Source organism: Pleurodeles waltl, chromosome 5 (genome assembly GCF_031143425.1).
Source record: "Pleurodeles waltl isolate 20211129_DDA chromosome 5, aPleWal1.hap1.20221129, whole genome shotgun sequence".
Taxonomy (NCBI): domain Eukaryota; kingdom Metazoa; phylum Chordata; class Amphibia; order Caudata; family Salamandridae; genus Pleurodeles; species Pleurodeles waltl.
Window position 1 is genome coordinate 707424936 of NC_090444.1, and position 25141 is coordinate 707450076.

The following is a 25141-nucleotide window of genomic DNA, read 5'->3' on the forward strand; positions in this document are numbered from 1 at the left end:
ACCAGGAGCAGCAGCCGTTGGGACCAAGACCACAGGGCTGGGCCAAGGGCTACTGGAAAACTAAATAACCCCTAATGCTAACATCTTAGATACCTCATCCTTGATGCTAGCTATGACCTTGTCAGTCACTCTGTAAAGATTATGTTTCACAGGAGGACTGTCCCCAGTGTCTACATCATGTGTACACAAATGAGTTCCCCCTTTGTTCAAGGAAAACAAGGATGCAAACTGTCCCAACACCAACCAGTCCATCTGTTGCTCTGGGGTCAGTGAGGGGGAGAGGTTCACACCAACCACAGAGTCATCTTTCTCCTTGGCAGACAGGAGGTCAGGAAGAGGCTCACTGTCTTCCTCTACCCCATCATCAGTTGCCAGGAGCAAGGTAATCTCAGACCATTCAAAGTGAGGCTTGAGGTGATTCACATGAAGGACTCTCAAAGGGTTCCTGGGAGTCCGTGAGTTCACCAGATAGGTGATATCACTCTTGCGCTCTACCACCTCAAAAGGCCCAGTCCACTTATCTTGGAGCACCCTAGGCTCCGCTGGAGCCATCACCCAAACCTTTTGCCCTGGCTGGAACTCAACCAGAGTGGCATTTTGGCCATACCAGTGCTTCATGTCTTCCTTGCTTGCCTCCAGGTTCTCCTGGGCAAGCCGCCGGAAGCGGGCTATCTGGTTTGTGAAGGCCAGCATGTAACTGAATACATCCTGGGGGGTTTACTGGGAGCTTTCTCCAAGCTCTCCTTCACCAGACTCAAAGGTCCCCTAAGAGGGTGGACATACAGAAACTCAAAGGGGCTAAATCCAAGTCCCTCTTGAGGTATCTCCTTGCAGGCGAACAGAAGGCATGGCAAGAGGATGTCCCACTTCCACCTCAAGGGCTCTGGCAGACCCATAATCATGCCTTTCAGGGTGCGGCTGAACCTCTCAACCAGACCATTATTTTGGGTGTGGTAAGGAGTGGTGAACTTATATGTCACCCCACACTCCTTCCACAGAGACTTCATATAAGTTGATATGAAGGTGGTACCCCCATCAGATACCACTTCCTTGGGGAACCCAATGCGTATAAAAACACCCATCAATCCACGCTCCACCACAGGGGCAGTGATTGATCTTAAGGGAATGGCTTCTGGGTACAGGGTGGCATGGTCCATTAAGACCAGGATAAACCTGTTGCCTTAGGCTGTCTTAGGGTCCAGAGGCCCCACAATTTCAATACCCACCCTCTCAAAGGGGGTGCTAACCACTGAAAAAGGTTGGAGGTGAGCCTTACATTTCCCCCCACTCTTGCCACTTGCTTGACAGGTTTGGCAAGACCTGCAGTAAGCATCTGAGTGCCCGCACATTTGGGGCCAGTAAAAGTGGCTAACAACCCTCTCAAAGGTCTTGCCCTGTCCCAAATGTCCCGCCAAAGGCACATCATGAGCCATACCCAGTAGGAAGGTTCTGAAACACTGGGGTACCACCAGCACAGGGACTGACCCAGGCTCAGCAACCTTAAGCTCACAATACAATAGACCGTCCTCCCAGTAAATCAAACGTGATCCTGCCAGACGCTGCTGCAAACCCTCCAGAGTAGGGCATGTCTTCTGTGCATCACAGAAGGCTTCCCTGGTGGGTCCCTCTTCCTGCTGCCACTGAGTCAACTCAGGGACCTCCCCCAGCTCTGCTACCTGTTTCCCTGTAGGTTCCAGGGGCCCCCTCAGATTTGGCCACCTCCTGGACTGTGGGAACCTTGGGTGCCGGTTTCCCACGCCCCTTGCCCTTCCTCCTTATGGCAGACACCTGGGCCACTGTTTCAGGCTCTAGGGTCTCCTGATCACCCTGACGGGCTGCCATGGACCGGGTGGTTACACACAACCACCCAGGCACACACAACGTCTCCAAGTGAGACCTGCATTCCACCTCCTTCCAAGGGGAATCCTCCAGGTCATTGCCAAGCAGACAATCTACAGGCATGGATGAACTCACAGCTACCCTCAAATAACCTGATACCCCCCATTCAAAGGGAACCTGTGCCACTCTGCACGGGCACTCTGAGTTGTCCACTGCAACTACTTGGTGAAGTGCATGGGGAACTACCTGCTCTTCAGACACCAGGTGGCTTTTCACCTGTCAGGAATCCCCAAGGCGACTCCTGCGCTATCTGTCAGCATCCACAGGGATTAGGGTTAAATCATATCTCTGTTCTTGGTTAAACCTTCATGTTTCTAAGTAAACATAATGTGCTGTGTTACCCAATTGGTGTTATCAATGCTTGTTTTACCAATGCTTGTTTGCTAATGTGAGCAGGTGTAAACATGTGCTTCTAATTGGGTGTGGTGACTCATCTCAACTGCTTTCCTGATTAGCTATAAATAGCAGAGTGAAGCATTCCTTCCTGCTTACCTTTGTTTTGCTTCTTGATCTCAGCATCTGACTTGGCAGTCCAGGCCCTGCAGTCATCCTTGTATTCAGGACTTTTGAGGCAATTATTTTCTTCATTCCTGTACCAGTTGACACCAGGCATTCCTCCAGCACACCGGAAAAGACTGCAGCTAATTGACTAGTATTGTTCTTTGAGCGCTACGCTTTCCTAGAACAGCTGGTGTATTTCAGATTGCGTATTTTGGCAGAGTGCTTATCCTGAAGAGACAAATGCATTTCTGAACAGTCTACATTATTATTGTAGTTACTTGCCTAAATGTGCTTCAGGAAATCTGCTTGAGCTCAAGTACTGCAAAAGGTTACAGTACACACTTTTTTAAAAGAGCATTTACGTGACTTTTCTTTCTCTAATAGCATAACTCTTGGATTTAAATTGTGTCATTCATGCCTGTGTTTCAGGTTTGAGGAATTTGCTTTTTGAAGGGTTTTTCACTCACAGAGTGAAACCAAACCAAACTGTGCCACCCTAACTGTTTGAACCCAGAGTGGGCATTTGTATTTCTTGGATTGTTTTTGTTCCTTTTAATGTAACCCTATGCATGCAGGAAAGTTATATGTGATATAATTAATGCCCTTGTTTGTCTTTCTTGTGCATGATAAGTGCAACCACAGTTCTAATTGTTGTGTGCAACAGTGAATCTCTGTGAAGCCAGCCCCAGTGTTGCAGTACTTATTGTTATGGTACTCAGTTTGGGTTTTTGGTACTGCAGTGTTAGTAATTGTGCCAACAGTTATTAGTATCCAAGAAAAGTGGTGGAGCATACCGGTGTTCTTCTAACGCTCCCGTGCCCATATCAAAAAGAGAGATTCAGTTTCAAGGACGTTGAGTGCACTAACTCTACTATCACTCTGTCAACAAAGACCTGCCCCCGAAGAAACAGGGTGCCTGGCTCGACCGGCAAGACGTGGCAGTGTTTTGTCTTTTTCTCTTCCACTCCCCCTTTCCTTTTTGAACACCTGCTGGGGTTTCTGTGTCCACCAGGAAGTGCGGAGAGGTGCTCCAGGAGGTCGGGGGCATACCATCGCCTCTGCAGACATTCTGCTTTTCAGGTGAGTGGCCCCGTCCCGACATCACCGTAGTCACAGTGGCTCCTGTGTCTCTCGGAGCCTCCACCCTCTGTCCATTGATGGTCACCCACTGCCTGTATTTCTTAGTGTTCTCAGGCACGAGGGTCCTCTGTACCATCTCATTGTCTCCTAGTGAGACAATGCTCATCTCTCAGCTGCCTCCCACCCACCTGGAACCAACTCCTCCACAAGAGCTACGCTGGCCAATGCCTGTGTGGGTGCCTGTGTCCCCTTGGGACATTTGAGATCCCCCTTATGTGACCCACCAGATCACATGCAAAGCACTTGTGGGGATCCTTCTCTGCAGGTTTCCCTGTAGACATCCACAATTTATTTTCTACTGGGGACTGGGAATCCTTACCCTGGCAACTAGATTGGGGCCCTTTAGAGAACTCCCTCGTTTACCCTTATCCCCCACTTCTCTGGTGGGGACCCTGCCCACCCTTGGCATAGTCTCCCCAAACCTCTCCTGGACCTGGTGCTCTCCCACTGGTCAGCTTCCTACACAAGCTTTCTGGGGTCAGTCAGAATGCTATCAACTAGGTGCTGGTGCAGCTCTGGAAAACAAAGACAGGACAATTACTCCCAAGCATTCAAATTGTACAGCCCCTCATAAGTTGTCACCTTGATGTCCTTCAACCAACCATCCAGTGACCTGCAAAAAGAGTCAACACATTCCAACCAAGTTTGGGATTTCTTCTTTTTGTAGGACCTAAACATATCCCTGTAGTGCTCAGGGGTGAGACCATATCTTGTGAGTAGGGCATCCTTCATGATAGAGTAGGTGAGCACCTAAGGATCCCCTAAGGATGTCAGAGTGTCCGTCCCTTCTACCTCAAGGTACTTCCACAGACCCCCCCGCCAATGTGCTTCAGGGACCATGTTCATGTGGTGAGAAGACTCATACCCTTTGAACCACAGATATGTGTCATCCTCCTCTTGTAGTCTTTCACTAAGTTCTTTAGAATGTGTGTCCTCCTTTCAGGCTGCACTGAGGTACTGCTGCCACCATCTCTGCTAGACTAGCTCCTCTGATCTAGTTACCTCAATCTAAGCTCGTGAGCCAGGAGCAGCGTCTTCTCTTCTATGGCCAGCCTCCTCTACTCCATTTTACTCTCCATTTTCATCCTCAACTTCTCAAACTCCAACTGGGGAGCTCCCTCTGCCTGTCTGTCATCCAACTTTTCAGGGGTCAGACCCTTGGATGGCATACTGCTACCTGCCCTGGAGAATCTCCCCTCAGTCATAACATGCACATCCCCTACCCCAATGTGAACACTCTGCACCTCCTCACCCTCATCCTCCTCCTCTGTGTGCCCCTCAGCCTCATTGGTTGTCATCCAGGCCCTCAGTGCCTTTTGCAGCTCCTTCTTCCTCTTAATGGGACAGGCAGGATCCTTTAAAAAATGCTTCAGTTTAGCCACTGTGTACTTCTCCAGTTTCTCCAACTCAAAAACAGCCTGTGCAGACAAAGCTGATGCATTCCGAGATTGAGACATGATGGCAAGGTTAACCCACAGATGCAAAGTTCCAGGACAGAAAAGAGTTCCCAATGAGAAGTACAAAAATCACCAAAAAGATCACCAAAAATACAAAAGCAGGAAAACAAGTCCAAAAAGAGAAAAAGCTAGATCAAAAGACAAGTAGGATGTGGTCACGTAATGATCTGCATTGAAAACAGTAGTGTACACTTAATCACTGTATGTCAAGTACAAATACAAGTCCAGTCCCAACCGGGGATCACCAGTGTTAGAAATGGGGTCTCTGGTTGGCAGTCAGTTTGCACTCTGTCCATGCAGGGATCCTCACTCTAGTCAGGGTAAAGGAAAAACACACCTAGTTAACCCCCGCTTACCTCCTTGGTAGCTTGGCACGAGCAGAAAGGCTTAACCCCAGAAGCAATGTGCAAAGCATTTGTACCAACACACACAGTAATAAAGTGAAAACACTACAAAATGGACACCACACCACTTTAGAAAAAAAAGATAAAATGTATCTAAATTAATCAAAACCAAAACAACAAAAATCCAACATACACAAGTCAAAATATGAATTTTATAAATAATAAGGCTCTCATGACATACCGTTGCCGTGGCTACCGACCGTCCACCTAATTATGACCATAGGCGGAATTCCGCCAGAAGGCTGGCAGAATTCTGTTTACGGTCATGGTGGTGGATGGCGGTAAGGTAGCGCTGCTGCCAGCAGCAGTGCCACGCCTGCAGAACGCCCCGACCATATCATGAGCCATGATATGGCCTGGCAGTGTTTTGCTGGTGGACGCTACTGCTGGCAGCAGCGCTGCATCCCGTCTCCTACCGGAAGACCCCCTGCAAGCAGATAAGTCGGGTTCTCCGGAAGGAGAGGGGGTGGGGGGTGTTGTGTGCATGTGTGGGGGTGTGTGTGACTGTGTTTGTATGCATGCATGCTTGTGTTGTGCGTGTGTGCATGAATGGGTGTGTGTATACCTGCATGTTGTGTCGTGTGATTGCGTGTGTGCCTGGATGTATGTTAGTGAGTGTTGGTGTGAGTATGTATGAATGTCTGCATGCATGGGTATGTAGGAATGTGTGTGTGAATTGGTGTGTATTACATGTGAGTGTATGTGTGTATATGTTGGGTGGTTGGGAGGGGGAGGGTGGGGAAGGGCTCTGGTGAGGGGGAGGAGGAGACCCCTATCAGTGCCAGGGAAGGAATTCCCTGGCACTGATAGTGCCTACTGCCATGGTTTCCGTGGCGGTACAGAAACCACGGAAACCATGGCGGTGGGCAGGGTCGAAATGTCATGGGCGGCCTAGTGAAGGCCGCCGGACTAGAGATTGTAGTCTCCAGCCCGGCGGTCATTACCGCTGTTGCGGTCGGTGTGTTAACCTACCGGTTTGGCTTTAGCCAAACTGCCAATGTCATAATAGTGGTAGTATGTACCGCCAGCCTGTTGGCGGTACTACCGCCAGTATTACACCGACCGCCGGGGTTGTAATGACCTCCTAAGAGTCTTACTCCACAGAAAACAATGGAAAGTTGTTGTTACACAAAGTACATGGTTTGCTTAAAAAATAAAGCCTCACGGGCAAGCGTGCAACGGAAAAGTCAGCGATGCGTTGATTCCTTATTCGCAAGTGAGGCCGCGCGTCATTTCTTCTCCGGTCGGGTTGGCGATGCGTCATTTTTCTTCCTCACAAGAGAGCAATAAATTGATTTCCAGACGGGCACCTCAAGTCCGGGCAGGCTTTGCATCGATTTTTCACACCCAGCAATGTTGTGTTCGAAAACCGGTAGCACGGTCAGAAACTGCGCTGTGTGGGGTTTGCACAGTTATCAGCAGCTGCAAGCGTGTGTCGTTTCTCCAGCTGTGATGGGTCAATCTTCCAGCCGCAATGCCAGCAGAGTGTCGATTTCAGCCGCAAAGCCAGCATCACATCGTATATCAGCCACGTTGCAGATGGTGCATTAAAAATGTCCCCGCATAGCGGTCTTTGCATGAATTTCAGTCCTTTTCCACCAGCTTCCGCTTTTAAGGGCCTGGGGTCTGGATGGGGCACCACTTGGCAGGGCAGGAGTCTCACCAGAGAGTCCAGGTGCTGGCAGAGTAAGTCTTTGATGGCCCTGAGACTTCAACAACAGGAGGCAAACTCAACTCAAGCCCTTGGAGATTCTTCTCAAGCAGGAATACACAACCAGTCTTTGTCCCCTTTCACAGGCAGAAGCAGCAACTGCAGGATAGCCCAACAAAGTACAGTCACAAGCAGGGGCAGCACTTCTCCTCAGCTCTTCAGCTCTTCTCCTTGGCAAAGATTCCTCTTGAATCTTTGAAGAAATCCGATTTTCAAGGGGTTTGGGTTCAATACTTATACCCCTTTCTGCCTTTGAAGTTGGCAAATTTCAAAGGCAAGTCTCTCTTGTTTACAAAATCCTGCCCAGGCCTGGCTTCAGACTCACACCAGGGTGTTGGAGATTGCATTGTGAGAGGGCAGGCACAGCCCATTCAGGTTAAGTGACCACTCCTCCCTCCACTCCAGCTCAGATGCCCATCAGGATATGCAGGCTACTCCTCAGCTCCCTTTGTATCACTGTCTAGAGGGGATTCACAAACAGCCCAACTGTCAATCTGACCCAGAGAGGGAATCCACAAACAGGCAGAGTCACAGAATGGTTTAAGCAAGAGAAAACACCCACTTTCTAAAAGTGGCATTTTCATACTGAGAATTTAAAAACCAACTTTACCAAAAGATATATTTTTAAATTGTGAGTTCAAAGACACCAAACTCCATATTTCTATCTCCCCCCAAAGGGAATCTCCACTTAAAAGTTATTTAAAGGCAGCCTCCATGTTAACCTATGAGATAGATAGGCCTTGCAACAGAGAATGCTGAGTTTAGCAGTATTTCACTGTTAGGACATGTAAAAAACATAAGTACATGTCCCCCCTTTAACATATACTGCACCCTGTCCATGGGGCTACCTAGGGCCTACCTTAGGGTGCCTTACATATACAAAACAGGGAAGGTTTAGGCCTAGCAAGTGGTTGCACCTGCCAGGTCAAATTGGCAGTTTAAAACTGCAAACACAGACACTGCAGTGGCAGGTCCGAGCCATGTTTACAAGGCTACTCATGTGGGTGGCACAACCAGTGCTGCAGGCCCACTAGTAGCATTTGATTTACAGGCCCTGGGCACCTCTAGTGCACTTTACTAGGGACTTACTAGTAAATCAAATATGCAAATCAGATGTAAGCCAATTACACATACAATTTACACAAGAGCCCTTGCACTTTAGCACTGGTCAGCAGTGGTAAAGTGCCCAGAATACCAAAAACAGCAAAAAAAGAGTCCAGCACACAGTCAAAACATGGGAAGCAAAGGCAAAAAAGGCAGGGGAGACCACGGCAAGGAGGCCAGGTGTAACATATGGTATATGCGTATGCGTGAAATTGTTTTTTTTTGTCCTCATTCACTTAACCCCAAGATCTGAAGTGTCTATCGGATACACCACTGAAGAAAGGATTCTTTCCAATTCAGTTCACCGCATAAGGCTATCAGACCAGGGAATGGTCCATATCCCTGGGCTGGGTTAGCCCTCTGGAATGCTACTACAGCTTGTTCCTTTGGACTCACAATTGTGTAATCATAGGACAGGCACTACTTTATTACATGCCAGTTAATTAACGGCCCCAGAACTCACATCTCTTCTCAGTTCTTTCCTTCCCCTTTGTATTGCATGTTAAATTGTACATTAAAGAGTCTTTTAATTCCACAAGTGTTGGGGGGGTCTGACTAATCCATTTTCTCCATATCTCTCTTCTAGCCAACAGTATCATATAAAACTGCAACTTGGCGCTATCTTTGATTACCTTGTTCTCTCCCTGTGTACAACCAAAGATAATCAGAGAGGGTCTTACCTTACACTTCATAGATAAAATCTTATTAATACAATCACCAACCTCGCTCCAAAACCGACTGAGACGGAGACACTCCCAGAACATATGCATGTCACCTGTGGATTCCAAACCACATTTGGGCAACTAATCTTATTACCGGGCTTCAATCTTGTTAACTTCTCGGAAGTCCAGAAAACCCTGTAGATTGAAAACAAATGATTGCTTCTTAAACAGGCCGGTTTAACTGTAAAATACAGCAAAGCCACAGATACTTACCATAACGGTCTTATCTGTGCTCCTGGGTTATGTTCTTTCCAGATTTCTTCTGGCATAAGGAATTCACCGTCTGTTGTGTCCAGGAGTGTCCAGTACCATCTCGATAATTCTTTTTTTATCCATGTCGACCTTCTAAAGCAGCCTTTCCACCTTGTTCCAGCCACCCGCTCCCTCTTTGATCTCTTTCACCCAACTCCTTATTTGCAAGTATTTAAATTTAGAGAAACTTCCTACTGATTCCCTAATAAGATCTTCATAGGGAATCAAACCCTCTGCTGTACACAATTGCCCCCATTGCCAAAACCCGGCCTCTTTCAGAGGTACAGCTAGAACATCTTTTGTCCATTCTAGAGACCCCAGTGAGTTCCATATGAGGGCGTATTTACTATAATAAGGCAGGTTAGTGGCCCTTCTCACCTCATACCAAATGTTTGCTGAGTCATACAATATTCTAAATCTCACCTTGAAAAATTTGGGATCTCCACATTTATACAAAAAAAACACCTCTGCAACCTTCTCAAAATTCATCATTACTTTTAAAATTTGCCCCAATTCAGAAATAGTGGAACCACTCAAAGCCCCTCTCATATTTTTTTATAAAGTTGCCCACGTGTAAAGTTGTAGATCTGTTAGTGCTAACCCGCCTTTCTCTTTCCTCCGCCTCAGCTTCTTTCATGCTATACATGCTCCTTTGTTGCCCCTTTTAAAACTACTAATCTTGCCTTGAAATGTACTCATCCCTCCTTTATCAAATCTCAAAGGTATTGCATTAACAATAAATAACATTTTCAGTCGAATCATCATTTAAAATAAGTTAGCCCTTCCTAGGATCATAAGAGGTAGATTGGTCCAGCTCTTCATCTGCTTACAGGACTCAATCATAACTTTCTCAAAATTACTCTCTGCGATTCCCCACATATGACTTGTTATCGTGATGCCCAAATATTTCAACTCTCTGTTGCTCGTAACACTCCCCTCTGACATATTCTCAAGCATATTCCAAGTCATGACTTCCGTTTTATCTTTATTAACCGCGTACCCCACAATTTCCCCAAATTCTGTCATCAAATCATCCAAAACAGGCAAAGATTGTTTTAAATTGCTTGTATAAACCATCAAGTCGTCTGAGTATAGGGCTACTTTCCTATACCAATTCCCCCACTGGAAAGGAAGTATCATCGGCTCACTTCTGATTTTACAAGCCTGGGGTTCTATATATAAGTTAAATAATAGAGGGGATAATGGACATTCCTGTCTAGTTCCCCTCCCAGTTTTAAAGGGGTGGGTTAAGGAGCCATTAACTAAAATTCTTGCCACTGGGTTACGATATATTGACCGTAATATCCTTATAAACCTGCTTCCCAAGTTAAGAGACTCACAAAGAGTGGTCAGATATGATGAGTTAACCATATCAAATGCCTTAGAGGCATCGATCATCACCACCGCTAAAGGTGCCTTACATGTGCTTGCCAGATCTATTGCACCTATGCGTGAAATTTTTTGACGCATGACGGTCAGGCGTGCATTTTACACCATGGTGTGTTCAGAGACGTGTGACCTGTAATTGCCGCTCAGGGACCTGGTGTCCTTTTACGAATGTTTAAATGTGTAGTTTATGCATTTCTGTCACAAATGTTTGACATATAATGAATTTGCGTATATTTTTGAATTGCAGACCTTGAGTGCACCCTGATTAACTCAACATGGTACATGGGCTGTGCAAGAATGTTGTATGTGTGTCATGGTGGTGACAATGATATGTTGAACCTACAGGTTTGTTTACGAGTCTACTGAATGTGACTACTCATACCTTGTGCATATGTGCATGTGTAGCTACACTGTGTCCACATACATGTTGGCACATGTGTGCTATGTATGTACACATGCGTATGTATGCTCATTTGTTTGTGGACTACAATGTTATGTCTGAGATACAAATGTACACATACCTACAACACAATACATATGGTGGCCTACGTCCAACACATGGTAAAGCATGTAACAACCATGGCACAGTATTCAGTGGACTTGGACAGCAATGACATCATGTAAACCCTGCCAATTTGCGTGTGCATTTGTGTCCACTCTGTTGGGTGTTGTTGGATTTTACTTTGTGTTGCTCTGATACATGTGTGCCATTTGGTCCCCCAAGCATCTTAGTTTCAGGAGATGTGTTGGGGAAGATTGGTGTATGCCGTGTGTGTATATCAACATGTGTTTTGTAATATCTGTAACATATGGTGTGTTCATGGGATGTGAAACCTCATATTACTATCTTCCTGCATGGACACATGTTGGCATTTGACAAATGAATGCGTTGTCACATCAGTGCCACATATGTTTCCATATGTCGGAACATATGTGATGGTAATTTCTTACAGTCACTGATCTTGTGATACCTATGCCCTTACTATTGTGCTAGGTTTCCTTTTGCTCAGAATCCATACGAATTGCCATGCCTGAGCCATTACAGTGGTACATGTGTGCTGAGATATGTGGCAAATGTGTGCATGCCATAAACTAGGCACTCACATTTGTCCAAATCATGTTTGTTATGATAGTCACAAACAATGGCATACCACTGTGTAACAGTCTTGCAGTCTGGCATAGACGGCAGCCTACTCATCATCACAACTATGTGAGTTTGTATGGCAACACAAACCCATCATTGCATGTGAAGGGGCAAGTTGATTGAGCTCCAGTTTACTCAGCCCTCTGTGCACATGCACAGAGGGCTGAGTAACGTGAGCACATGCATCAGGCCCCTGACAACGTAATTCATTAATGTAGTGAGAGCAGTGGTGTGAGGGTTTATCGAGCAGGGACCTAGCCTCTTCATGATTGCTACTCAACAGAACTATGCACACTCCCCAGCAGATAGACACATGCACAATTGTGGTCACACAGACCAGGATATCACATTTTCCTCTGCGTAACTTGATGCCAGCTTTCCACTCTCAGGTACACAGGTCTGGTGCTTGCACATATAGGGCATGTGACATTATTTAATGTCTTTAGATGTTACCTTAGGGCAGCTTGTTGGGCTTGTATATCTGTTGTGACTTCAATATTGGAAACGTGCCAGGGTATAGATGGTGTTGTCTGTCACAGCCCCCTGTTATGGTGGCATGGGTTGGGCAAATACCATAGTATAACATGATATTACTCCTGCCAAAGTACTTGTGTTGTCTCCATTTGACCACCTGTGTTGTATTTGCAAGTATCAGTGGATGTCTCAAAGCTCTCCATCCACAACCTCCATTGAATGTGGATGTGCATTTCTTCCAGCATGTCGCAACCTAGGTAACTCTTACCATGACTCTTACCATGACTGAATGACATTGAGGTGTGAAATCATCTCAGTGCTGTACATTACATTTTCCAATTGCTACATATAGGGCTAGTTCTACTCACACTCATATTGTTGTGTCTCAGACATTTTTCAACAATGCTGAACATCATAGTACATACCACACCTGATTGTGAGGCTGGAGGCCACAACATGTATGGGACAATTTGTTACTGTTGCTATCATGCACTTGTTCTGTCATGTGAGTGACAATGAGCGGTGTGTGGTTTCCTCACCCATGCTCACAAAGCACTCCACAACGCCGGCTCTGCTTACCTCAACGAGCGGCTCACCTTCTACACTCCCAGGCGTCAACTCCTTGCCACCGTTCCTCGCATCTACCGAACTACAGCCGGTGGCAGATCGTTTTCCCACCTCGCCACCAAAACCTGGAATTCCCTCCCCGTCAACGTATGACAGACCCAGGACCTGCTGACCCTCAGGTAACACCTTAAGACCTGGCTATTCGAGCAGTAGCCCCTCCCCCACCCCCCTCAGCACCTTGAGACCCCAGCGGGTGAGTAGCATGCTCTACAAATGACTGATTGATTGATTGATTGATTGTATTGCATTGTGCTGTGTGATGTATTTATGCACAGCATACTAGGTATACATGCAGACATGTCAAGAATTGCTGATACTGGCAAACCCATTACTACCTAGGACATTCACCCATACATCAGTCTTCACATGTTTGCCTGTATCTGATCTTCGCATGTGTCAAGACAGCAGATTTATGTGCCAAGTGTGCACCTCATGTATATAGTGAAAATTAGACACTCTGCCTACATTCAACCCAGATAGAAATTTGGTGATGCATTGCCCCTATAAACCATGAATTGTGACTACAGGTCATGTGTTTGGATAGTGATTCTGCACCCATAGCTGATAATTTAGTCAGGCAACCCATTGCGCACTCTACAGCCAACATGTGTGTGCCATAAATGAGGTACAGCCCACCATGTGCCAGGGTTGTGCCCAAAGGCAGTGGCAGGGCACATTCCCATGGATACATTGTGCAGGCTCAGCATCGGACATTGGTCACAATTCTTGGACATTTACTGAAGGACCACAGTTAGCAATGATGTTCCACCCTTGTCACACATGTACCATGCAGGCAAAGCTACTGTCACCATGAGTTGTAACAGTGTTCAGTTCCTACATAACTTAATATCCATTTGTTGACAGGCCCTACCTTATATGTGCCCCTCCCTTACATACATCCTGTTATGCATGGTATTGTTGTGGTGAATGGGCTAGGTATTAGCACCTTGCCCACTTGACGGATCAAGATATGTAGTAGTGCATGGATCTACACCTTCAAGAGTCACATGGCCGCAAATTGCATGTCACTGATAAGTTGGATGGTGGCAGTAGACCCTCTTACATCACAAACAATGTTGCCACCTTTGTGTTTCTTGCATACTCACTGAGGTTTGAGTCACATTCCAATGGTGTATGTAGTGGAGAATGAGTAGACCAAGGAGATTCAGGTGCAAAGTGATTTATTTGTGCTATTTACAATGTCATCTTTATTGTATAGTGACTATGTGTAGAAGTTCTCAACAATGTGGAGTCTCCTACAAACTCCTGCGGCAGTGTTCATTTGTTCCTCTCTACATTATCTGCTCCATCATCATCCTCCTCCTCCTCAGTGGGGACATTAACCTGTTCATCCCAGGGGATATTTGTATGGACAGAATGTTGTTCAGGATTGTACATGCCAGAATGATCTTGCAAACAAGTGGCGAAGCATACAAGAGGCTTCCTCCTGTCACAGCCAGGCACCTGAACCTGGATATCAGGAGCCCAAATGTTCTCTCCATCGCATTGTGAGTTTTCCCGTGTCCCTCGTTGTAGGCCCGCTCTTCCACCGTTGTCGGATTTGCAAACGGGGTCATCACACACGGCTGTATGTCGTACCCTTGATCCGCTGCAAAGGATAGAGAGAAGATGTGTTGGTAGGTGTTGATAGTAGTTTGGAACATACCATGACAACTGTTTCTTTTTAGTTTGGGTGGTGACAGAGACTTGCTTGTGGTATAGTGTATATTCCTGTTCTTGTGAAATGGATTCATTGGACTGTGTTGATGGACATGACAATCTTGGCTAGTGGCTCAAGGGCCTGAGTAAATTTATTTTGATCCCAAAATTATGGTTATGATTTAGGTAAATGTGTTGTGTAGTCCATATTTGAAGCGGTGTTCTATTGTTAGATGGAACCTACCACCTCCTAGCACCACAATGGTGTCAGATGTTGAAACACCATAGTTGTACTACAAAGCCCGACTGTGCTGTACATGTTACAATGTGGCACTATGTATGCAGTGTGACACTTTGTGGCAGATGATGGTTGTGCCAGCCGTCAAGTGTACATGAGTGTGTATTACCTATTATTAGGATGGTGTAATTTGGTGCTGTAGTATCGTCTAGCTTCCAATACATGATTTCTGACAAACACTTTCTGCACATGCACAGTGCAGGCTTTGGGAGGGGACACAGCTATTTTCAACATGGGTCCTTTAGTACGGTGCATGTAAGGTCCGGTATGTCCTCTATACTCCTACTGAGTCCTACTATGACATCCATGATTGTTAGTGTTGTTTTTACAGACTCTGCACCATGGTGGACTAATTCTGGTATTTGCAACAGACATCGTGGTGCTAGGGGGCACTAGGGGCGAATGTGAGGTGGCACTGGAGTAGGTGGTGCCCCATTTCTAATGATTCAGCCCATGGTCTTTAATGGCAGGTAATTTTGTATGTGTATGTGTATGTGTGCGACACAAAGCAGCAGACAGGTGTATATGCACACTACAGGTATGTCAGGTATGTGTAGCTGATATATATTTGGTTATGGCACCACTTGTGTGGCAAAGGCTTGCACACCATGGTTTACGTGGGGCTGTGCCTATGTGTGACTTCCTCAAAATGACCATAACCTATGCCATTGACATGCTTGTGCGCTACTTTGTTTGGTGTGATGTGTGTGTGAGATCTGTATTTAGTTGTCAACCTGTGGACACTTGTAGTGGTTTGTGAGCAGCTTCTGTATGCAAAGGGGACTTGGCTCCACCTGTCCACATGTGGTGTGCCAGTCAGGGTGTGGCTCTGTTATGAACATTTGGGTGTATGTATCTGTGACATGCAATGTATGCAATGTAGTGTAGCATGTGGCATTTGGTTTGTTTCCTGTAGATCTCTGTGGCCCTGGCCATGTGTGGTGCTTGTCTTGTTTGTCTTAGATGGTTGGTGTGTTGTGTGTAATGATTGGTATGGTGGCTTACCTATGAGTAGCCCATTGCCATATTGGCAATCCTGGAACCGCTGGTTAATGGTGCAATGATGAAAGATGTATGTGTCATGGACGCTGCTGGAATATTTCACCAGAATGTTGCTGAAGAGCCCACGGTGGTACACAATGGTCTGCACATTGATAGAATGTGTGTGCTTGCGGTTCCTCTATAGGTGTTCTGTTGCTGCAGGTGGCACCAGTTGGACATGGGTACAGTCCATTGCACCCAGCACCTGCAGAAACCCAGCAATTTAATAGAAACCTTGCTTGGTCTCATGCTGCACATGCTGGGTATTTGGGAAGCAGATGTGGTGGAGTGTGAAGCTTAGGAGTGCGTCCAGGACATTTGGGAGAAAGATGGAGAAGGATGACTGGGAGATGCCAGCCACTTGTGCACCTGTTATCTGGAATGATCCAGACGCTATCATATGGAGGACAGCAAGGAGTTTTGTCATGGGTTAAATGGTATGGGGAGTTTGCACCCTTGCCGTAATGTGTGGCACAATATGGTGCAGCAGGTGTACAATGGCCTCCTGGTTGAGTCTGTACATCCGGACCACACCTTGTTCCCTCATTCCAACGATGGTTGCCGCTGTCGGAATATCCTCTCACTCCTACTGCACTGCTTTTGTGGCTGCTTCAGTGGTATTTGGGGTTGCTGCAGTGGTGATGGAGGGATCTGTTGTCTTCGCAGACGTCTGCGGTGTGTACCCAGCTGGAGCAGTATGACTTCCGTGCTATCCTGGACGTTTCCAAAGCCTCTTCTGCGTGTTTTCCTTGAGTTGTGGTGTGTGAGCTTCTTTTTAACTCCTGGTCTGACCAGGGGTTAAAATTTGATGCTAATCGGACTTAGCACCATTTTTTGAGTCTGCCTCATTATCTAGCGTCATTTTTGCATCAGGAGTTAAATATGGCGCTACAGCAGAGGTCTTCAAACTGGGGGACGGGCCCCCGTTGGGGGGCCTCAAGTGATCCCAGGGAGGGTGCCAAACTCTGGGCAAAAGAAATATTATACAGATAACATGCCTTTGTTTCAAGCAGAAGAATGTTATTGCAGTTTTAAAAAGGTAACGGTACCTAATTGCAATGTTTATATAGGTTTAGACCTATTTAACCATTGCCATCTTTCTAAAATAATTGTGAAAAATTCTGAGGGGGGCCCAATGATTTTTATTTTTCAACTGGGGGGGGCGCGGCACTGAAAAGTTTGAAGACCACTGCGCTACAGGGTTAGCGTTGTGTTTAGGACAGGAATGCCTACTGTTAGAAATTGGGTTTTTGGTTGGCAGTCAGGTTACCCTCTGTCCAAGCAAGAACCCTCACTCTAGTCAGGGTAAGTAACACACAATCCAAATTATCCTGTGCCCACCCTCTGGTAGCTTGGCACAAGCAGTCAGGCTTAACTTAGAAGGCAATGTGTAAAGCGTTTGTGCAATAAATCATACAATAACACAATATAGCACCACAAAAATACACCACACAGTGTTTAGAAAAATATATAAAATGTATCTGGATATTTGCAGGTCAAAACGAATAAAGATGCAATATGAAATTGTAGAGAAATCACTGAAAAGTGATATAAAGGGCCTCATTATGACCCTGGCGGTAGAGAACCGCCAGGGCCAACGGGGGCGGGAGCACCGCCGACAGGCCGGCGGTGCTCCCTTGGGCATTCTGACCGCGGCGCTTTGGCCGTGGTCAGAACGGGAAAACCGGCGGTCTCCCGCCGGTTTTCCACTGCCCGTAAGAATCCTCCAAGGCGGCGCAGCTCGCTGCGCCGCCGAGGGGATTCTGACAATCCCTACCGCCATCCTGTTCCTGGCGGCTCGCCCGCCAGGAACAGGATGGCGGTAGGGATTGTCGTGGGGCCCCTGGGGGCCCCTGCAGTGCCCATGCCAATGTCATGGGCACTGCAGGGGCCCCCGTAAGAGGGCCCCGCTAGTATTTCACTGTCTGCGTAGCAGACAGTGAAATACGCGACGGGTGCAGTAGCACCCGTCGCACCTTCCCACTCCGCCGGCTCGATTACGAGCCGGCATCCTCGTGGGAAGGGAGTTTTTCCCTGGGCTGGCGGGCGGTCTTTTGGAGACCGCCCGCCAGCCCAGGGAAAAACTCATAATACCCTCCGCGGTCTTCTGACCGCGGAGCGGTATTATGGAGGGCGGCATCCTGGCGGGCGGCCTCCGCCGCCCGCCAGGGTCATAATGAGGCCCAAAGTGTCTTAAGTCTTTAAAAAGCAACAATGTCTCTTTCAAGCACAAAGTACCTGGTTTAAAGTGGAAAATCTCCGCAAAGGGCCGCAGAGGAAGAGATACGTGGAAAAATGGTGTGTGCGTCGATTTCTCCCCTGCACACACAGACTTGCGTCGTTATTTTTCACGCGGGGAAGTCATGCGTCGTTTTCTGGCGCGCGGACAGTCTCCTTCTGTGGTTCGCGGGATTACCAGATGTCCCGGGGTCTGTGCGTGGAATCCTAGGCTTGTTTTCCAGCTGCACGTCGTTCCGTTGGGCTGTGCGTGGAATCTTCTCCTTCACAGCAGGCATAGCGTCGATTGTCCGGACAATGAAGCTGTGGATCTCAATGAATATGAAACATGCATAAGAAAACTAGTCTTGCATTATCTACCAAAAGTGAGCACCATTCTGGAGAGGAACGATTTTGGGAAAAGAATACTATATGAGGGGGGAATCTATTGAAAGCTATGTGACAGATCTTAGGCGTTTAGCATCCTCATGTACATTTGCTACCTTGCTTGATAAGAGGATCAATGACCAATTTATGTTAGGGTGTAGCATTGAGAAGGTATGGGATTAACTTTGGTTACATGATGAACCTACTCTAGATGAGGTTCTGTCGGTAGCCAAGAAAATAGAACATTCCATGAAGTGTGTAGAGGTAATGAAATTGACATTGTTAGAGACGAAAAGAGAGTAAAAAAACAATGTTTCATAAAAAACAGGCAAAAACAGATAGAAGATGTTTTAGGTGTGGCAAAGAAGGACATTTTGCCACTGACAAAATGTGTCCAGCACATAAAGGGTCTTTCATAATTTTGCAAAAAAAAGTGACGCTTTGCATCAGCCTGTAGATTGAGGAAAGCGAAAGAAAGTATTAAGGAGGATGATGTTTATGATGGTGAAGATGATAAAGATCCTGACTTCAAATATAGTGACATAATTTTGCAAGTTTGGAACAAAAGCGATGGTGGTCCTCTTGACTATAGTTTAGTTGAGGGAAAAAAGACAAAGGTACTGTTTGAATCTGGGGCCAAGATCATGATTTTTGCGAATAAGGTCTAAGAGAACCAACTAAATACGAAGGTCAAATTACTAAAACAGGATATCAGGTGGTGCGTATGGTGAAGAACCGATTGAACTGTGTAGATATTTTGTTGACCTGATAGAATACGATCAAAATTACAATTCATGGAAGATTTATGTTTCAAAGAGAGGTGACAGCATCATAAGTTGGTGGCATCAAAAAGATTTAGGTGTGATGCTAGATCCTAATAATTCTTCACCCATCATAGTCAAAAGGAGTCTCTCTGTAAATAAAATAGGGAATGTCAAAGTGTCTAGTTTGACTTTTCAGAACAAATTAAAAAAGTAATACCCCGACATTTTTAGGGATGAATTAGGGTACATGAAAGATTATACTCATAAATTTTAATAAGTCCCTGCCTCTGTACCATGTTGCAGCAAGGTTTGTGGTGTTCCTCTACTTGTAAAGCATGAGATGTGTGTTGAATAGGAGAAATTGAAAAATCAAGGAGTAATAGAGGAAATAGAAGGCACTGAATGGTTGGTGCCCGTGGTAATAGTGAGGAAACCCAATGGGAGTGTGAGATTGTGTGTAGATCTCAGGAAGCTTAACAAATGTGTCCTAGTTGATAAGCATCCCCTGCCTAATATTTCTGAGTTGCTAATGATGTTTGGAGAGCAAAGGTATCTCTAACATCGGCCTCTTATAAGATCGAATTAGAAGAGTCATCCAGAAGTCTCACAGCATCTGTAACACCATTTGGGGTGTTTAGATTTATTAGAATACTTTTTGGACTCATCTCACCAGCTTTAGTCTTTCAAAGTGTGGTGGAAAAAATCTTGAGCAATATAGATGGAGTGTGTGTATATCAGGATGATATACTTGTATTTGGGAAAGATGATGCTGAACATAATGAAAGGGTTAGTGTAGGAGGCTGGACAGGCTTGTAGTGAGTACCAAGGGGTACTTGCACCTTGCACCAGGCCCAGTTATCCCTTATTAGTGTATAGGGTGTCTAGCAGCTTAGGCTGATAGATAATGGTAGCTTAGCAGAGCAGCTTAGGCTGAACTAGGAGACGTGTGAAGCTACCACAGTACCACTTAGTGTCATATGCACAATATCATAAGAAAACACAATACACAGTTATACTAAAAATAAAGGTACTTTATTTTTATGACAATATGCCAAAGTATCTTAGAGTGTACCCTCAGTGAGAGGATAGGAAATATACACAAGATATATATACACAATAGCAAAAATATGCAGTATAGTCTTAGAAAACAGTGCAAACAATGTATAGTTACAATAGGATGCAATGGGGAAACATAGGGATAGGGGCAACACAAACCATATACTCCAAAAGTGGAATGCGAACCACGAATGGACCCCAAACCTATGTGACCTTGTAGAGGGTCGCTGGGACTATTAGAAAATAGTGAGAGTTAGAAAAATAACCCTCCCCAAGACCCTGAAAAGTGAGTGCAAAGTGCACCAAAGTTCCCCTAAGGACAAAGAAGTCGTGTTAGAGGAATAATGCAGGAAAGACACAAACCAGCAATGCAACAACTGTGGATTTCCAATCTAGGGTACCTGTGGAACAAGGGGACCAAGTCCAAAAGTCACAAGCAAGTCGGAGATGGGCAGATGCCCAGGAAATGCCAGCTGCGGGTGCAAAGAAGCTTCGACTGGACAGAAGAAGCTGAGGTTTCTGCAGGAACGAAAAGGGCTAGAGACTTCCCCTTTGGTGGACGGATCTCTCTCGTCTTGGAGAGTCGTGCAGAAGTGTTTTCCCGCCAGAAGGATGCCAACAAGCCTTGCTACACGCAAATCGTGCATTTGGCGTTTTTGGACGCTGCTGGGGCCCAGGAGAGACCAGGAGGTCGCAAATTGGACCTGAAGAGAGAGGGGACGTCGAGCAAGACAAAGAGCCCTCGCTAAAGCAGGTAGCATCCGGAGAAGTGCCAGAAACAGGCACTACAAGGATGCATGAAATGGTGCTCGCCGAAGTTGCACAAAGGAGTCCCACGTCGCCGGAGACCAACTTAGAAAGTCGTGCAATGCAGGTTAGAGTGCCGTGGACCCAGGCTTGGCTGTGCACAAAGGATTTCCGCCGGAAGTGCACAGGGGCCGGAGTAGCTTGCAAAGTCGTGGTTCCCAGCAATGCAGCCCAGCGAGGTGAGGCAAGGACTTACCTCCACCAAACTTGGACTGAAGAGTCACTGGACTGTGGGGGTCACTTGGACAGAGTCGCTGGATTCAAGGGACCTCGCTCGTCGTGCTGAGAGGAGACCCAAGGGACCGGTAATGCAGCTTTTTGGTGCCTGCGGTTGCAGGGGGAAGATTCCGTCGACCCACAGGAGATTTCTTCGGAGCTTCTGGTGCAGAGAGGAGGCAGGCTACCCCCACAGCATGCACAAGCAGGAAAACAGTCGAGAAGGCGGCAGGATCAGCGTTACAGAGTTGCAGTAGTCGTCTTTGCTACTATGTTGCAGGTTTGCAGGCTTCCAGCGCGGTCAGCAGTCGTTTCCTTATCAGAAGGTGAAGAGGGAGATGCAGAGGAACTCGGATGAGCTCTTGCATTCGTTATCTAAAGTTTCCCCAGAGACAGAGACCCTAAATAGCCAGAGAAGAGGGTTTGGCTACCTAGGAGAGAGGAGAGGCTACTAACACCTGAAGGAGCCTATCACAAGGAGTCTCTGACGTCACCTGGTGGCACTGGCCACTCAGAGCAGTCCAGTGTGCCAGCAGCACCTCTGTTTCCAAGATGGCAGAGGTCTGGAGCACACTGGAGGAGCTCTGGACACCTCCCAGGGGAGGTGCAGGTCAGGGGAGTGGTCACTCCCCTTTCCTTTGTCCAGTTTCGCGCCAGAGCAGGGGCTAAGGGGTCCCTGAACCGGTGTAGACTGGCTTATGCAGAATTGGGCACATCTGTGCCCAAGAAAGCATTTCCAGAGGCTGGGGGAGGCTACTCCTCCCCTGCCTTCACACCATTTTCCAAAGGGAGAGGGTGTCACACCCTCTCTCAGAGGAAGTTCTTTGTTCTGCCATCCTGGGCCAGGCCTGGCTGGACCCCAGGAGGGCAGATGCCTGTCTGAGGGGTTGGCAGCAGCAGCAGCTGCAGTGAAACCCCAGGAAGGGCAGTTTGGCAGTACCAGGGTCTGTGCTACAGACCACTGGGATCATGGAATTGTACCAACAATGCCAGGATGGCATAGAGGGGGCAATTCCATGATCATAGACATGTTACATGGCCATATTCGGAGTTACCATGGTGAAGCTACACATAGGTAGTGACCTATATGTAGTGCACGCGTGTAATGGTGTCCCCGCACTCACAAAGTTCAGGGAATTGGCTCTGAACAATGTGGGGGCACCTTGGCTAGTGCCAGGGTGCCCTCACACTAAGTAACTTTGCACCTAACCTTTACCAGGTAAAGGTTAGACATATAGGTGACTTATAAGTTACTTAAGTGCAGTGTAAAATGGCTGTGAAATAACGTGGACGTTATTTCACTCAGGCTGCAGTGGCAGGCCTGTGTAAGAATTGTCAGAGCTCCCTATGGGTGGCAAAAGAAATGCTGCAGCCCATAGGGATCTCCTGGAACCCCAATACCCTGGGTACCTCAGTACCATATACTAGGGAATTATAAGGGTGTTCCAGTAAGCCAATGTAAATTGGTAAAAATGGTCACTAGCCTGTCAGTGACAATTTGGAAAGAAATGAGAGAGCATAACCACTGAGGTTCTGATTAGCAGAGCCTCAGTGAGACAATTAGTCACTACACAGGTAACACATTCAGGCACACTTATGAGCACTGGGGCCCTGGGTTACCAGGGTCCCAGTGACACATACAACTAAAACAACATATATACAGTGAAAAATGGGGGTAACATGCCAGGCAAGATGGTACTTTCCTACACAACCCCTCCCCAAACGAAGGACAATAAGACTAGCCATGACCTGATGAGTCTTCATTGTCTAAGTGGAAATATCTGGAGAGTCCATCTGCATTGGAGTGGCTACTCCCAGGTCTATGTTCCACTGTATAGTCCATTCCCTGTAGGGATATGGACCACCTCAACAATTTAGGATTTTCACCTTTCATTTGTTTTAGCCAAAGTAGAGGTTTGTGGTCTGTCTGAACAATGAAGTGAGTGCCAAACAGGTATGGCCTCAACTTCTTCAGAGCCCAGACCACAGCAAAGGCCTCCCTCTCAATGGCAGACCAACGCTTTTCTCTAGGGGTCAACCTCCTACTAATAAAAGCAACAGGTTGATCCTGGCCCTCAGAATTAAGTTGTGATAGGACTGCCCCTACTCCTAATTCAGATGCATCAGTTTGGACATAGAATTTTTTAGAGTAACAAGGGCTTTTCAGGACAGGTGCAGAGCACATGGCCTGCTTCAGCTCCTCAAAAGCTTTCTGACAGCTTGCTGTCAACAATACCTTTTTAGGCATTTTCTTGGATGTGAGGTCATTAAGAGGGGCTGCAATGGAGCCATAGTTCTTAATGAACCTCCTGTAATACCCAGTGAGGCCTAGGAAGGCTCTCACCTGAGTCTGAGTGGTAGGGGGAACCCAATCAATAATAGTTTGGATTTTCCCCTGAAGTGGTGCAATCTGTTCCCCACCAACAAGGTGTCCCAGATAAACCACCTTACCCTGCCCTATCTGGCACTTTGAAGCCTTGATAGTGAGGCCTGCCTTTTGCAGAGCCTCCAAAACTTTCCATAGGTGGACCAGGTGATCATCCCAGCTGGAGCTAAAGACAGCTATATCATCCAAATATGCTGCACTGAAAGCTTCCAGCCCTTGCAGGACTGTGTTCACCAACCTCTGAAAAGTGGCAGGTGCATTTTTCAAACCAAAAGGCATTACAGTAAACTGGTAATGTCCTCCAATGGTAGAAAATGCAGTCTTAGGTTTAGCATCTTCTGACAATTTGATCTGCCAATACCCTGCAGTCAAATCAAAAGTGCTTAGATACTTGGCAGATGCCAGTGTATCTATAAGCTCATCTGCCCTGGGTATAGGGTGAGCATCAGTTTTGGTTACCAAGTTGAGACCTCTATAGTCTACACAAAACCGCATTTCCTTCTTTCCATCTTTAGAATTGGGTTTTGGTACCAGTACCACTGGAGAAGCCCATGGACTGTCAGAGTGCTCAACCACTCCTAGTTCCAACATTTTCTGAACTTCTTGCTTTATGCAGTCCCTGACATGGTCAGGCTGCCTATAGATCTTACTTTTGACAGGTAAACTGTCTCCAGTATCTATAGTGTGCTCACACCAAGAAGTGGTGCCTGGCACAGTAGAGAAGAGTTCTGAAAATTGTCCTAGGAGATTTATGCAATTATCTTTCTGCTCAGCAGTAAGACAATCAGCCAAAACTACACCTTCCACAAGAGCATCTTGTTCTGTGGAAGAGAAGAGATCAGGTAGAGGATCACTGTCTTCTTCCTGTCCCTCATCAGTTGCCATGAGCAGGGTGAGATCAGCCCTGTCATAGTAGGGTTTCAGGCGGTTGACATGGAGCACCCTAAGGGGACTCCTGGCAGTGCCTAAGTCAACCAAGTAGGTGACTTCACCCTTCTTTTCAACAATTGTGTGGGGTCCACTCCATTTATCTTGGAGTGCTCTTGGGGCCACAGGCTCCAAGACCCACACTTTCTGTCCTGGTTGGTATTGAACCAAAACAGCCTTCTGATCATGGTATTGCTTCTGGAGCTCTTGGCTGGCCTGAAGGTTTTTACTGGCCTTTTTCATGTACTCAGCCATCCTTGATCTGAGGCCAAGTACATAATCCACAATATCCTGCTTAGGAGCTTTTAAAGGTTGTTCCCAACCCTCCTTTACAAGTGTGAGTGGACCCCTAACAGGGTGTCCAAAAAGAAGTTCAAAGGGGCTGAAGCCCACTCCTTTCTGGGGTACCTCCCTGTAGGCAAAAAGGAGGCATGGTAGAAGGATATCCCATCTCCTGCGGAGTTTTTCAGGGAGACCCATAATCATGCCTTTGAGAGTTTTATTAAATCTCTCCACCAGTCCATTTGTTTGTGGATGATAGGGTGTTGTGAACTTGTAC